Source organism: Propithecus coquereli, unplaced genomic scaffold, assembly GCF_000956105.1.
Source record: "Propithecus coquereli isolate 6110/MARCELLA unplaced genomic scaffold, Pcoq_1.0 Scaffold108, whole genome shotgun sequence".
NCBI lineage: Eukaryota > Metazoa > Chordata > Mammalia > Primates > Indriidae > Propithecus > Propithecus coquereli.
Window position 1 is genome coordinate 838546 of NW_012134747.1, and position 15356 is coordinate 853901.

The window sequence follows — 15356 nt, forward strand, 5'->3', positions numbered from 1 at the left end:
AAAATTCATTTAAATCTACAGAGTAAGGATTTATGTCCAATCACTTAAGTCAAAGTCCTCCCTCCTCTCTGAAGCTTTCCGTTAGTTTTTTAGCCCTTAACGGTTACATTTATTGACTCTAACACTTGTTTGGTAAATGTATCATGTTTTATGTATTCAAGATTTTGGTTGCCATTTGGGGTAGGTGTATGATTATCTTATTTCTTACATTTTGATCATGAGCATTTAGGGTAAGAATGTAGCATTACATGTCTTTTTACCAATTGCTCAGCTGAGTGATCCAGGCACAGTGAGGAACTTAATAAATCTTTGTTGGTTGATAAATGCATGATTAAATAAAGAAGTGTTCCTTTGAAATCAGCAATTCTCTTTAAGAGTCTATGACAATGTAATCTTTGGATGATGGCATCCAAGGAGTCATTTCCACATGGTATAGGCTCAGCAATCAGTCATAAATGCCTAGGATTACATCCCAGCTCTGACACTTGTTTGTAGTGTGTTCTTGAGCAATTTACCTAATATACCTCTATAAGGTTCAGATTTTCCATACGCAAAAAGTGGTGCCAAATGGGGAAAGGGAGAGCTTTCTGTGGCAAAAGCTGTGATGGAGAGAGAGCATGCTGTGCTCTGGGAAGTAAAAGAAGCCCCCCTGTGATGAGATTACAGAGAGTAAGAAGAAAGAAGCAGTTCAGGTCTCTGTATGGCCTGAACTGGTGGACCCATGTCAAAGTCAGCATCTGTGGGGCAGCTGTCCTCTGCCATGGACATTGCAGGTCTGCTGTGGAATGAAGCCACGCAACATAGAGCAGTAGAAATTCAGCTGACAAGGAAATATTGCCTGGCTTCCTGTAGGCTTTTAATGCCTAGTAGTCCCATGCCCTCGGGGAGGGGAGGGTCGGAGGTAGAGGGTAGCTGCTTTCAGTTTCTGCAAGCTGCCCTAGGATCCTTCCAACAAAATACTAGTTGCTACGGTGACTGGAAATTAGTTTTTGTTATATGTAATCAAAAACACTAATTAATTCAGCAGGATTTGAGGAGCAGGTAGTTCAATTTTGGACTTGGTAAATTTTCAGTGCCTGTGAAACAGTCGTGTAAGCTTTAAGTAGGAATACGGAAGTCAATGGTTAGGATACTATCCTTTTGCATGGATGGCGGGTAAACACATTGTCCCACTTGAATACAGATGCTCTTTCTTTGGTAAAAATGTGGTTAAAAGTATTTTGTGCTGATGCTCAACATTTTTAATGGTACTATGTGGTAAAATTTTGTTTGAATTGAGATCCAGTGAAAAGCTTACCTATGCTGATGTATTCTGTTTTCACATTTATATAACTGAATGTGTTTCTTTATTTGCATTTATGTACAGCAAAACTGGAAGCAAATTTAGTGACCAATGGTAATCAATCTATTTTAAATGCCTGCTAAACTTTACCTTTTCTTGTTCCTTTTAAACATTTTGTATTCTTTTTTATCCCCAACTGTTCTATTTTTTAAATATGCTCAAATTTTCGGACAGCTCTAAAGAAAAGATATACCTCTTCGTTATATTTAAGTGGTATAACAGAGAATGGGAATATATAAACATTAACATTCCTCTAGAAATCAATTTAATTCAACATCTCTTTCCCCATTTATAATCAGTCAAGAAAGACTGAATAGAAAATAGTTCAATATTGGTAGCAAAAATACAATTTCATTAAGAAAAATGACAACTGATCTGGCATTAGAACTTACTGTAGTCTTATAAAGACTGCAAAAATTCAGATATGTTTTGAGTTTATTACTTGTAACATATGATTGCCATGCAAATTCACTCCCCTGGGCTGAACAATAGATACAAATTGGATTATAAACTCCAAAGTAACAAAATCAAATTAGGGCTTTGTAAATGAAACACCAAACTTAAGCACTGAATTTATTTTTAGGATAAAAAAGCAATGGAATTGAAATTAAATTCTAGAAACTGGGGAAGATATGTTCACTTCTACATTTGCATTAAATATTGAATTCAGAACAATATATTGAATACTTCTATCAGTAAAAAAATCAGCCGATAGAGTGTTTTGTTTTACGTTCTCTTGGTATATGTTAGACAATCTATGGGCTAGAGGACATCACTATGTTGTGACTTATATGCTAACATATGAAAACAGTTTTGTTGAGTGCAATTCAAGTTCCATCCTATCTATTTGTCCATCCACAAATTTCAAGAGCTTACTGTGTGGCTGGAGCTAGTCATCCTTCTTAAACAGTTTGGCCTGTGGCCATCCATTGTAAACTGGATCTCTGGACTTCTAAATAATCCCTGTAGTCTGCTACAAGGCCTTTAGAAGAGTTTCTGATGTTTTTGCTTTCTAAAAATCTCATTGATAAGCATTATGTTAAAATTCATATTTGTGGCTGTTTTGGGATTATAAATACAGTATGTGTTCATTATATAAAATTTAGAAAATTAGAAAAAATAGAGAAAAAAATCACCAATAATTAATAAATAGGTAATAGTCTTTGCTGCCATTTTGAGGTATTTACTCCTTAGTCTTTTTTTCTATGAATACAAATATATAGTCACGTTTTGCTTTAACGATGGGTATACATTATGAGAGATGCATTGTTAGGCAATTTTGTTGTTGTATGAACATAACAGAATGACTTACACAAACCTGGATGGTATAGCCTACTATATACCTAGGCTATTTGGCATAGACTACAAACCTGTACAGCATGTTACTGTACTGAACTCTGTAGGCAACTGTAACATAATGGTAAGTGTTTGTGTATCTAAATATAGAAAAGGTACAGTAAAAATACAATAAAAAAGGTATTGTTCACCAGTACCGGGCATTTACCATAAATGGAGCTTGCAGGACTGGATGTGCTCTGGGTGAGGCAGTGAGTGAACAGTGAGTGAATGTGAAGGCCCAGGACACTACTGAACACTGCTGTAAACTTTATAAACACTTAGGCTATACTAAATTTATTAAATATAATTTTCTCTTAAATAATAAATTAACCTTAGCTTACTGTAACTTTTTAATTTTATAAACTTTTTATTTTTTCAACTTTTTGACTCTTGTAATAGCACTTATTTTAAAACATACATTGTAATACACGCATTAAAATATTTTCTTTATGTACTTATTTTATATGCTTTTTTCTATTAAATTTTTTTTTTACTTTTAAACTTTTTATTAAAAACTAGGACGCAAATGCACACATTAGCCTAGGCCTCCAGAGTGTCAGGATCACCAATGTCACTGCCTTCCACCGCCACGTCTTGTCCCACTGGAAGGTTTTAAGGGGTAATAACACCCATGGAGTTGTCATCCCCTCTGAAAACAATGCTTTCTTCTGGACTACCTCCTGAAGGACCTGCCTGGAGCTGTTTTACAGTTAATTGGTTTTAAAAAATTTTTATTAGTTAGAAGGAGTACACTCTAAACTAAGGATAAAAAGTATGATAGAGTAAATATATGAACTAGTAACACGGTTGTTTATTATTATTAAGCATCATGTACTATACATAATTGTATGTGCTAAACTTCTATATGACTGGCAGTGCAGAAGGGTTGTTTACATCAGCATCGCCACACATACAGGAGTAATGTGTCACACTACATCATGATGGCTACGGCATCACTAGATGGCAGGAATTTTTCAGCTCCACTATAGTCTTATGAGACCACTGTTGTCTATGGAGTCCATCATTGACCAAAATATCATTTTGACCATACATATTTTTATGTAGACACACACAAATGTACAGTTTTTGCTTGGTACATTTTTGGATCATACTGTAATACTGATTATTTTTGCCAAGTTTTTTATTATTGTATATTGTGAAATTTTTTTCCGCCAAATTTTTTTAGAAATAAAGATTTTAATAACTATACCTACATTCTATCAAATTGTTAAAGCTACTGTATTTAATATTTTTATTGGTTAATTGTAGTTTTTCTTTTGTTAGTAGTCTCTTTATAATTAGTACAATTAGTACTAGGGCATATTTATACATAACAACAATTGCTACAGTACCTCTACCTTTTAAGTTTTAGTAGAAATTAAAAGTAAACAAGACATAAACTGTCTAACAAACAAAAAGAAAAAGTAGAATAAATGGAACCTGAAAAATTTACAGCATAACTTAAGACTAATCATGCCAATTATGACAATAAAATAGTTGGAATATCCTCTTCCACTAAAAGACAATAACATTTAACGTTGTTAAAAACTCCAGTGTATTCTGCTTATATTGATACGAAACTAAACAAAATAATGCAGAAATTCATAAATAAAATAGAAAAATAAAATTTGGCCTGATACCAAATAAAATGGGAAAAAGTTTAAAAAATTGAAATCACATGGTGTAGAGTCTCCACACTTTAGCTAAGGCTGAGTCTTACAATTAAAAAAAAAGTCTTCCAGTTTGACACGCAAATATGGTATACTTCCTACATTAATTTACATTTCTCATTGTTAGTAAATTTGAAGATTTTTCATGTTTTTTAGAAGAATTTTTCTTCCTTTGGTATTTGCTTTCCATTTTCTTACTAGTTTAAGTCATTTTTTGAAATAATTTTAAAACATCTAATATAGTTGTATTGTTAATAAATTTATCTATCATATAGATTACAATTTTGCCTTTGTTTTTCTTTATATATTTGGTTTATGGAGGTGTTTTGTTAACACATAACAGATTTTAAGTGTTTGTGGTGAAACATACCAGGTTTGCACTTTACAATTTTTTTCCTTTTGTGTTTCTCTTTAGAATGGCCTGAGATAAATATTCAGCTACATGATTCTCCAATTCTTTTTCGTAAGCCATTTAATTGAAAGCTGGGGTGAGACTCATCATGCTCTTTGGCAATAGTGTGGCCTAAATGACCATTTCTTTACAAAGGCAGACTTGGCCAGGAGGAGCTTGTGACGGATCTTCCCACAGCCTTCCTCCAACTGCTAAACGGCAAAGATATTTATGTCACTGAGGATCTCTACACCTGTGGTCAGTGATTTCATGCTGCTCATGGCTCATTTCATGCCGAGCAGCAGGAAAGGCCACTGTGCAGCTTTCCCAGGCTGAATATGAACTCATCTTTTCTCGAGCTGTGGCACACTTTCCCCAGTCTGCGGAGAAAGGCAGAAAACGTGGTGCCCAGTACTACTGCTTGGACTTTTTCTTTAGGCTGCTTCATGGACAAGGTGGGGCCTGCTGCATGTTAAGCTGGTGGAACTGAAAGGATAAGCTACTTATGAGATATGTGTCTCAGCCTACTTTGTAAACTGAGAGGCCCTATATGAATGCTGTTTCTGATGATATTATTATCAGGAATAAAGGGGCCTATTTGGCTCTTCAATAAAATATGAACTTCATGTATGCTGTTGCTTTTCATATCACATAGATTAAAAATCCTCTCCTCTTGCTGTAGAGTGCTGATTTTGTTAAATCTAAACTTAAAGGGGTGATAAACATTAAAAGAATTTAAACTATGCAATGCAAATTCTACCTTTATTTGCATAGGCTCAAACAAAGGGAATTTTGGTTAAGAAGCTGCATTTAACAGAAACTTAATGTGATATCTCTTAGTATTGGGATTGTACTGAACTGAGAAATCCAGGTCAAGAGACCTTGCCTGCTGGACTTTGATGATGTTTTGCCAAAGAAATGATGGAAGCTCCATCTTTGAGGCAGCTGATGTGAGGCTGGCCAGGATCCTGAGAACATGTTTTAAAAGGACCCTATGCTGGCAAGAAGTACAGAGATGACTTCATGGGACTTCTGAGTCTGGAATTTCTTTGCTTCTATTACCAATTATTTTTGCTGGATTTTTGACACAGTGTTTTTAATCTTTTTTTAATCTAAACAAAGATAACTGTCAACTTCCTGAAGTTAAACTTTAGTCCTGCTGCTGCCATGGGACCGACCTCATACCACCCTTCTTTCAACATCTGACCAGGATGGGGATCGGAGCAAAAGCGAGGAGCTCCTCTTGGACAAACTGAGCTTTTCTCTAGCAATGAAACCTGATTAGAGATTAGAGTAGGGGCTAAACAAGTGAAGCAATGGTAAGAGACTCTCCTGAGCATATACATTTGAGCACACTGTTTTTCTCCTTTTTGAAAAAACAAAAACAAAACAAAAAACAACTAAAGTGCTGCAAATTAACAAACTCAGAAAATGTTAATATGGAAGGCAATGCTATATTCTCAGAAACTTTTTTGACTATAATCCCCACAATATTAATATTGATAAGGAAAACCCCCATCTGTTACTTGGCACATCAGCCACCTGAGACCCCCACCCCTCACGGAAGACCCGCATCAGTATAATACTAACCTATTACCTGGCCCATCAACTAATCTATTACCTGGCGCATCAGCATAACACTAAATCTATTATCTGACACATCAACTAACCTATTACCTGGCGGGCATTAACCACCTGACACCCTACCCCCCCAGACCACCACAACTTAATAAAAGTGAGAAAAATCGGGTAGACAGGGCTCAGAATTTGGTGGCGAGACCCCTCTGAGCCTAACCGGCGAATAAACTTTAATTTTCTGACTCTCCATGTGCCACTCGGTTTGTCTTCAGGACCACTTGCTGTAACTCTTGCTGTACCAATATTATATTAATAGGATACTAATAACCCATTAACTCTAACAAGGTCCAGGTATTGTGTTAGGTGTTTTACCAGAGCAACATCATACACTCTGAATCTTGTAGGAAAGTCATGGCTCACTCTCATCCTGATGTAAGTTTTAATAATATCCCTATTCACTCACAAAAATGTATCAATTTAAGTGATAATTTAAATGATCATACTATTTTTATGTGACCTGTTACACTTTATCTTAATAAGAACTGTGAGAAAGATACTATGCTTATAATTCCCATTTTGCAGATGAGAAACTGATTTACAGAAAGATTAAATAATTTACCTAAAGCCACACAGTTTTTAAATGGCAGAAGCCGCAAGTCAAATCCAGGCAATTTGGCCTCAGAGCCTGAAATGGTAGGTCCCCAAGATTTGTCCTGAAGCTGGGTCCATGAGTGACTTCTAATTCATGGTATGTTCTTAGACTAGAGCAGAATCCGGATTCATACTTGGGTTCTTTTGGTCAGGACAAGCTGCTGTGCGTGCTTTCATTCTCATTTCTCCTTCCACAGACTGGTAAAGAGATATTCAAGTGTATGAAAGGACAAGTTCTCAGATAGGGCATGTCTGCTAGCCCCCAGAGAAGAAAGTGCAGAATGCAGATAGAAATTCTCCCACTTGACCTGAGCAAATTCCAAAAAGCAAGGAAAAAGACCTCTGATCTCATGGTAGAGACCTCGTAGGTCTGGTTATGTGCCTTGTGGGAACTCTACTTTTGAGGCATCAGCTGGTGGACCTGGATGAAAGCTAGAGATTGCATATTCTGGCTGGTAGATAGCGCACCCAGGTAGTGTGACATGAAAGCACTATGAGTTAATTTACAGAACACATTCTTTTTTGGAGTTTATATTATAGACAACACTGTATTTTATTGATCTCCAACTTCTGAATGCGAAAAACTCTTTTGGGTATATTAAAGAAATAAATGGAGACTGCTAAGTAAATTGCACTTTTAAAATGTCACTTATTATTATGTTAACAAGTTTACTTTCTTGCTACTTAAAACTGCCAGTGCCTTAAAAATGAGGACCATATTTCATTTGAATAATTTTTTTGCATGTGGTTTTGCCCCTAACAACCATATTTGTACTAATACTTGAATTCAACAAAAAATTTGACGCAGGCCACAATAAATTTACTCCTCTGTTTTACGGATAGGAAAGCACAGAAGTTTAGTGATCTACTAGAAGTCATACAGGTCAACCATGTGGAATTTGAATTAGAATGCAGGTGCTCCCAGCTCAATCACAGCAATAGCTAATCCCAAGCAATTATGTTCCATCACATTTGGAAAGTCACACCTGAGCATTCAAAGCAAGTAACTGGCCCCAGCAACTTAATGTCCCAGTAACTTAATCAGCCATTTCTGGATCCACTTGACCTTTGTATCATGGCTTCTCAGATGGGCCATCTCATCAAAGGCCTCAGAACATTGCATAGGGGAAAGATTACCACTAAAAAAGTAGTTTGTGGGAGTTCCCTGGTTGCTAAGCATGAGAACAAATGGCTATTGCAAAGCCATGCTCCTCAGGCTCCGGAATGTTGCTCTCCCTGAGACTTCCCTAAGCCAGTGGCTTTCAAATGGGTATACCCATAACCCTGACGGTGCAAATACTTTCCAAGGTGGAGGGCATGTGAGTAATGTTGAGTATCAATTTCCAGATTCTCAATCTCTGTATGTATTCCTTCCTAAGACTGATCTCCTTAGAACTTGTCTGAGGAATGCCAAGTTCTCTTTTCTCTAATGCTTTCATAAACACCCTTCTCCCACTTTATAAAATCACAAACAAAACACGAAGCCCACTGCTCATCTATTTTGGATAATGCATCCTTTGGGGTGTAAAGAATCTTCCTAGATCCAAACATTAGTGTTGTGCTGGCAAAGTGAATGACTCTAATGACTGCCTTACAAACCTTTTTGTAAGTCAGGTGGTTTCCAATTCTTTGTCTTCAACAAAACTGTAGGGGGATTTAAATGAATTGTTAAGCTGAAAAATGATTAGGCATAATTCAAAATTTAATGATCAATCATCATGTGATTTTTGACCTATAATTAGGAAGGAATTCAAAGAACAGAGGCATATAACTATAATAAAACTCCCTCTATTCTGTCTGCTTTTTAATATAAACCAGTTTTCTCAGCACTGAGGTCAGAAGAAAAAGAATTGATGCTGAACTCTATTCTATATATTTAAGTGGCATATAATCTTTGCCCGTGGACACATAAACTAATTAGAATAAGAAAAATAGAAAAACAATACACAAACAAAATACTTCATTCATCTCATTAAGACAAGCATTTGTAACAAAGCTTTACTTTAGATACTTAGTAATTATTAAAATTCATGATGTATTTATGTTGTTTTGGCCAATTGTAAATTGATAGTAATCGTGATAATTCAATCCAGAAGAAATTAGTGTGTGTGCTTGTGAATTTAAATTTTTGTACCCTGGAGTTCTTATTAAAATTAAAATTTTTATACTTTTTTCTTCTTTTTTTCAGAGAATCATAATGGTGTGATTATAAAAATTCTCTATTAAAAATTATTTTCAAGTAAAAAAGTATTACGTTGGATTTAAGTTATTTCCTTATTTTGGGGAAGGAAAATGGAAATATGGGTTAAGGCATATGACAAAAATAAATGGTGTAAAATTTCCAGTTGTTAAGTTTCTGCAACTTATTCAAAGAAGGATGTTTAGTTGGTCATTTAGACCTTTTGTGACTTCATGTTCTCATGTTTACGATGGAGGGGTTGCCTGGAAGCTATTTATTATTTTAGCTGCTGAACTCTATACTCAGATGGAATCGTGGAGAATGAATAATGAGTACGTACTCTCAGACCTTCCATTTTTTTCATAATTAAGGGCAATAACACATTTTTCCGTTGATTCTCAATTCTATGTTCCTTTCTCAACTAGGAAAGGTGGAAAGAGATAAGGCGGTATCTGATAGAAAAACAACAATGAGATCCTCTCAACTACTGAATTTTCTGGTTTCTTGAGCATTTTCAATCTGTAGACCTTTTAAAATGTCTAGCTTAGGAAGTTGACATGAGATAACATGAAGACAATTACCCTGGAGGCTCAGAAATGAAGTTATTCATTATTTTCCAAAGAAAGTTTCCTAGGTGAATAATTTTGGCTTAAGATTTGTGGCTAGGATGAATACTAAGAAGAAAAGATCAAAGTGAAAAATTGAGAGGTTGATTTTAAAATTTATCCAGCCCATCTGACTAGATAAAACTTCTATAGGTTGAGGGCTTGATGAAGACCTTATTAAATAGAGTTAACGGAAAATGCAAAGCCAATGCAGCTCTGTATATGTGAGACCGAGCTGAGATATAAAGACCATGAGCAATGTTTAAATATTATGATGAGAAGTATATTCAAGAGGGGCTATCCAGGAGCTAACCTATCCAAAACCATCACATGCTGCCGAGACAGGAGGGCTTTAAGCAGTAAAAACAGGCAATTCAGTTTCAATCTCTAAAAATCTTATCTTCTGACAGACTGGCAACATAATTAAATGCAATCATTTGCTTCAGAACACAGTGATATAGTTCATCATTTGTTGCATTTTCAGCTAAATACAACAATATGTCAAAATGTGAGATGGAATCTTTTTTATTTTTCCCGGTATAGAACATCTAATGAGCTTTGTTTCTCAAAATAATGACTTGGTCAGACAGTATTTACTACATAGTCTATGTATATGGCTTACTTTCCCTTTAAAGACAAATTAGTGGAAAAATTTGTCAATTTGATCAATGTTGGCAGTTTTAGTACTTTTAGAATTCACAATTTTTATAACGAAGAATTTCCATTTGGGCTAAACACACGCATACACAAGAGAGAATGAGATGTGGGATCTGGAACAATTAGAAAAGGATATCAGGCAAGTACAATATCTGACTGAATTAAAAATAGCACAACACTTTCCTGACGTATTCAAGTAACAGGAATGCAATGATGCTTTTGTCTAAATTATCTACATAGTTTACAGGTGCAATCTTACTGCTGTTTGCTTAGCTACTACTACAGTTCAGTTGCAAAGTGCACGACAGTGATACCAGCTTCCAGCAATCCAATACGAGTAATCTTGATTTTGCAAATTTTGCTAAAAATAATTGTAATATTTAAAGATACATTTTAATTTATATCTTTTACCTATTTCTGAGAAAGAAAAAATAATTAGAAGTATATAAGTTAAATATTTGAAGGAAGAAGGCATAAATGAGTAAGTCTAAAATTAACTAACCAAAAACAAGATATAACAACTCATAAATTATTTGATTTTGAAATATATTTCCAAAACTGAAATAAATATACTGAGTGTATGTTTAAATACTATGTATAAAAGCAAGTCCATCTTGAGATTTTCAAACAAGTTTAAGAAAATTCCTTTTAAGGCAAAAAGCCATTAACAAAATGTTAACACTGTGCCACCTACTGGACAACTTGTCAACTTCTAAGAAATGCTCTCAAAGACCTTGAAATGTGTATTCCGGCAGTGAGGACTCTAAGAGCCTTTGGCAGGGAAGAAGCTCTGGATATAAGCCGGCAAAACTTTTCCAACTCATTTGTCAACAAGCTATGTCCCTATTTGTTACTGAAGGCTTTTTGCTGACATGATTCACCATACTCAGAATCAATTTTTTAATGTTCAAACAACAACAAAAACAACAACAAATTCCTTCTATGGGTTTTTTTTTAGTGCCAGTTGTTTTGGGGTCCAGTCCCACAAATACAATACTAACTTTATTTGTAGGCACTAGGTCAAAAGTAAGAGCAAAAGTGAAGAGAAGTTTGGCAAAAGATTGTAGGAGCTTCTTGTCTACCATCCCCTGAGTCTTTGGAAAAACAAATATTAGGACAACCCTTGGGTGGCCTCTCTTGATGGAGGGGACTGAAGGTGCCAGCACCTCTAATGTCAGCAAAGGGTACTTGTAGTTTTGGACTGCACAAGTCAAATTCTGTAAGATTTACTTTATTTTACAGATACTACAAATTTTGTAGTGGAAATTATGTGTATCATGATGATATGGTATTAAGCCAACAATAGTAGAGATTTCATAGTTGGAAATTTGTATATATGAGATAAATTTTCAATATATACAATAAAAATCAAGACAAAGGTCTGCCAGCAGTTAGTGAAACAAATAATAATAATGATAATAATAAATGATAATAAAAAGAACAGGACACTTACATTCCAATGTTTACATTGAAATCAAAGAATGTCAAAGTTACAAAGAATATACAGAGTATGTAGACATCATTTGTACAAAGATGTAAACTAAGACTCAGGAGGTTAAGTGATGGAAATAGTTTAATGAGGAGAAAAGCTTGGGTCAAATTCTACAATTGTCATTTACCAGCTCAGTGATCTTGGGCATTGTTAATTAGCCTCTTAGAGTTTAAATTTCCTCATCTGTATAATGTAAAGGTATTATCTAACTTGTTAAGTGGCTCTGAAGATTAAATAAGATAAAACACTCAGCTCAATTTCTCAAAGCCTAACAGGTACTCAATAAATATTATGAGTTTACTAAAGTCACAAAACCTGTTGGTAGAGCTGGCACTGGAACCCAGGTGTCCTATGGTTGATGTGATGACCTTTCTAAGGCCATACTGTTTCAGGGCTTGCATTTAAGTCATTTAAGGCTAAGCTTCAGCTCTTATTTGTATGCATATGAATGTGCCTATGCATATGATTTCACCCAAACCAAGGTCAAGGGCTAATCTTTATGAATCAATTGATTGGCTGTATTTCATTCAGCCCCGTCCTTAGAAAGTCACTTCCATGGCTTGGAATATGGCTGAATCAGGTTTCATACAAAGTCTTTATATTATTAATCCACATCATTGTAATTATTTCTCTTTGGCCTTTTCCCAACCTCTCTGGACGACATAACTAGAAGACTAATTCCTCTGATAATTAACATTACCTTCAAACATGAAGTATAGCACATTAGTAGATTGTTGTATTAATGAGAATTTGTGAATTTTAAATAACAAGCAATTGAGGGAGGTCAATAGGAAGAAACGCTCAAGTAGAGCTCCCTTTTCCCTATGTTGCACCGAAAAAAAGGGGATTTCTTTTGCCCAGTTGCACATGATGGACCATATTTTGTGTAGAAGATTTGACAACTTTGGGGGGAAGACCAACGAAGTTCTTTCTCATTGGATGAGATAAACAAAACATCTATTTCTACGGCAAAGGCAAAACAACAAAAGTATCTTTCTACATAAAGGAAATCTAAACCCTGACCTTCTTCTTTTGAAATGATAGTGTTGTTTTACAAGGAGAAAGTTTTAAAGTAAAATGGTCTTTGACTCAATTATGGGTTATTTTTAAAATCTGCTGTCTCCTTTCTCACCAAATTTCACTCGCGGTGGAGAGATTTCACTAACAAGATGTTGACTACCATCCTGTGTATGATGGTGTAGATCGGTTTGTGTTGTTCCACAGAGGACACAAGTAGGATCACAGGTATGAACCACAGGGAAGTAGATTTTGGTTCAATGTGTCAAAGAGCTTTGAGGGCTGTTCAACAAGGGAAGAACCTGGAGATACTGGGGAGAGGCTGGGTACCGAGGACTGGATCATTTAATAGATGAAAGTTTGGTTCAGATCCCTTCTTACACTAACATTCCATGGTGCTAGAGTTCACTAAATTCATGCTGTAAGAAGATATTCATGACAATTTGCTCTTCCCCCCCGCCCCCAAAACACTTTGGAGACAGAGTAGCACATGTGGTAAAGATAGAGAATGTGAAACCAGATTTACTGACAGCTCTGTCAATGATCTCTGCTCATTATTAGCTATATAGCCCTGGGAAAATTACTGATACTTTCTGTGCCTCAATGTCCCCATTTGTAAAATAGGGTTAATAACAGAATTTACTCCACAGTGTTATTGTCATGATTCAATGAGTGAGTACATGTGAAGTGCTTTGAATAGTGCTTGATTCAGAGTAATCTTCTCTATTCCCCCCATGTTAATGTATTCTCCCTCTCTACAAAATGCACATCATATTATTTTACTATACAAGGGGTTTTATTGTGATCCAAAAACAAGCAGAAATGGTAACTATATGGTACAAGTCTTATAGCTTCCCACTCCCATAGCCATAATAGATATTAGTCTTCTAGCATGGCACTGCATCCCCACGCACCTAGACACGATCCCAGCATCCTTCTCAAAACAGAGCTCTAGAGTAGACAAGTGAGAGGAAATCTATTTGCCATTTTTGCTTCTGTTAATTTGTTCAAGAAATTTAGATTTAAACTTTAACTGTGAAACTTGTTGGGTCAAAGGTAAAACTTACATTAATACATCTACTCTACCTTTTTCTGTAATGTGACATTTTCATGTGGATTTGCCAAGTCACTACAAGACTTTACTTTTATCTCTTTATTTTTTTTCATATGAGAAGTTGTACATTTTTAATAATCCTGAAAATTGGTGTATAAAAACATGTTTTGTTGAAAACACTATTTCTATTGTAAGTCATTTATTAGGCAATATATTTATTTCTCATGAAAGGCTACTTCCTAGAGATTGGCAAGGAAAGTTTTTAACACTTGTTAGAATAGATCTGTTCCTATTCCTTGTAGATTAAGAACCATCTTACATATGCAAACTTTCCTTAAAGAAAGGAAATCCACTCAGAAAGAGATCAAAGGAGATAGAAGTTAGAAAGCACAAGCTACCTCAATGATTACAGATAACTCTGTCATAACTCATTTCCAACAAGGGATTGGTATGGATAATCTGCCTTTTCTGGTTGTGAGAACAAGGTAGCTAAACCTAGGGGAGAGCGGGACATAAAAGGATTATGGGAATACAGAGTTTAGCAAGTATCTATTGGGAAGAGCAAAAAGTTTAAGACCGATTAGTAGGCTTATTTCTAGTTTAAGTGAAGCGTATATAGGACAAATGCAGAATTCTGCAGGCAGAGATGGCATATGTTCCAATTGCCAGGCCATATATATTTTATACTATATGTACATGTGTACATGTCATTTTATAAAGTATATAATATCACAAATATTTGAGCACTAATTTTCTGCTGGTGACTGTGCTGAGAGCCTTACTCATTCAATCTTTATTGGCACAATAACTCTGAGAGGCAGGAACTAATATCCCTATTGAATGTATGAGAATACTGAGGCACGGGAAGCTTAAATTGCTTGGCTCCGGCCGTTTTGCCAGTTACCAGCAAAGGCCTGCGCTAGACCTTAGAACCGCTGACTCCAGAGTCCCTGTACTTAACGACGACACTGAGGAACCTGGTGGTGCTAGTTACGGGGAACTGCCAGTCCCCATCTCCACCAGGCTTGAGGGCTGACGGGAACTTCTGCACAGGCAGGTTCCAGCCAGATGACAGAGGATGTGAAGCAGAATTGTCACTCCGTGTCAGTACTCGGTATGGCGCTGGAGAACCCCTCGGATGAATAGAAAGAGGTTGGGGGCTTGACAGTTGGAAGGGGATTTGGATTTGATTAGGCTCCAGCAATGCCCCATCATCTCTGTGCTTCCAAATAGCACAGGTACAGTTAACTCGGGGCCCTGACGGACTGTGGGTGACCCAGAGAAAGACTGACTCATTACCCTCAAACTGGCTGTGGGGGAGAAATAACAGGCTCCTGGGGTCATTTGGAATAGCCAGGATAGGACTAGGGCTGTCAGCCCTA

The 15356-nt window shown here is 36.0% G+C and overlaps 1 protein-coding gene across 2 annotated transcripts in view; it reads right to left on the bottom strand.

Moving 5' to 3' along the window:
- The window catches only part of CALCR (calcitonin receptor), a 133418-nt gene that overhangs the window by 98307 nt on the left and 19755 nt on the right, over positions 1-15356 (bottom strand). The window contains exon 2 of one of the 2 annotated variants that reach the window (XM_012647569.1): positions 4076-4084. The exons of the other annotated variant lie outside the window; for it this stretch is intronic. The gene's annotated coding sequence lies outside the window, so the exon portion shown is untranslated. The remainder of the gene's footprint in view (positions 1-4075; positions 4085-15356) is intronic. 2 annotated transcript variants of the gene reach the window in all.